Source organism: Arachis ipaensis, chromosome B05 (genome assembly GCF_000816755.2).
Source record: "Arachis ipaensis cultivar K30076 chromosome B05, Araip1.1, whole genome shotgun sequence".
Lineage (NCBI taxonomy): Eukaryota > Viridiplantae > Streptophyta > Magnoliopsida > Fabales > Fabaceae > Arachis > Arachis ipaensis.
Window position 1 is genome coordinate 8,010,501 of NC_029789.2, and position 2,015 is coordinate 8,012,515.

A 2,015-nucleotide genomic window follows, 5' to 3' on the forward strand; every position below is an offset into this window, starting at 1 on the left:
AAACGGTCTCTCTGTAGACATGATACATGACAGAGCACAATGGCGTCGTTTGATTCATGTAGCCGACCCCACTTAGTGGGACAAGGCTTTGTTGTTGTTGTATCAATGTTCACATCACATTTAATAAATCTCAATCGGTATGAAAAAACTTGATGAGTTTGGAAAACTCTAAATTAATATTTGTGATGTCTAAACATTATTAATTATATTAATTACAAAATTATTAATTTGATTTTCATTTAACCTATGTTAATTAATAATTTTGTGTTGCAGGTTTATTATTGGGCCGAAAAATAAAACAAAAGTTGCAAGCCCAAATCAAAATTTACATTCAACCTTATTGAATGCTTCTATATTATATGGCTGAATTGATTGTTATGTTACTTGGGCCAAATTGATCCATTATTGCTACAAGCCCAAGTTAATCACATTTTGCCATACACCCCAATGCATGATCCGAAAAATAATTCATCAGGAAAGCAAATATTATTGTTTGCCTTATGCCTTCCAACGGATCTCAACTTTTGCCATATGATGGATTTCAAATTCACTCAATTTTCATTAATTGCATGGGAACTATGAGAGAGAAACTGTCATTGATTAGATGGCTTGACTTGATGAGGCATGCTACCTAAAAGCTAAGGGAAGTAAAAGTAAATCATTTTTCTTAATCAATGTATCAATATCCATTGTTTGCTTTTCTTTTCTTCTCTCTCTCTCTCTCTCACTTTCTTCATCTTGTTTCGGTCATTACCCAGCAACCATGGAAGCTACACCTACCCACCAAAAAGAAGATGGAGCAAGCAACAAGACCATCTCAATGATGGCAAGAAAACATAAAAAATATAGTGGCTAAGATCTTTAACCATGAAAGGAAAGATATGGTGATGAGATCTCAACATCTCCATACCAAAAATGGATAAGGAAGATTTCGGCCAGCAAGGAGAAGATCTTGGAGAAGATGGCTTGTCACTGCTTTTGGGTTCACTCATCACAGAAGGTAGTTAGGGTGGCTACGTGAGGGAGGAAGCAAAAGTGGAGCAGAAGAAGCCATCATCATCATGAAGCATCAAGGGCCAGAAATCCATCTTGGAGAGCAAGCCAAGGATGGAGCGCTCGGATTGATGAAGAGTGATGACCAAGGAAGGACTAGAGGTAATTGCATGTTGGGTTTTGCATGGGTTATCTCTTCTCTCTCTCTTGCCGAACCGGTTCTGTTTCTTAGAGAAGAAGAAGTTGGCTTAGTTTTTTAGCTTCAAATGTGGAGGCTTCCCTCTTCTATAAAAAGAGAGAACAACCACGGTTTGAAGCAAGGAGAAAGTGTGAGAGTGCAAGGCACAGAGTTCTCAGAGCTACCTGAACTAACAGATTTCTCTTCTCCTTCAATGTATTCTGTTTTGTAATTTTCTGTTTAATTTTGTCATGTCTTGAGTCTCATGGAAAAAGGCAAACAGTGAGGTTTGTATGAAAAAGCCATAGAGCGAAAAAAGGCAGAGAGTGCAAAATTAAAAGAAAAAGCCATAGATGTCCTTAGAGTTTCTTTGTTCATCTATTTTGTGTTTCATGATTCTGTGGGAATCCCCTTGTAAGTTGGGTTAGCACTTTACAGTCTGTAATCAAGAAGATTATAGTGAAATCCCATCATGTTTGTGATGGAGACTGGATGTAGGCTGCACTGCACTTAGTAGCTGAACCAGGATATATCTGGGTGTAATTTTCTCTCTTCTCTACTACATTTCTGTTTCTACTGCACAGGAGCAAAAACAAAAAATATCTCGTATCAAGTGACGAGACAAAAAAGAAAAGTCTCGTGGCTAGTCATGAGATAAAAAGACAAAAAGTTTCCAAAATTAGTTTCAAAGGTCAGCAAGTATTATCAAGCAAAAAGGGAGCTAAGATTCAACCTCTTCTCTTAGCCACTAATATCCATCAAAACTTTTTAAAAAAATTTAAAGAGTACATGAATGATTATAATAAAAGAAATAATGTATAAATTATAAATATTTTTTAGAAGA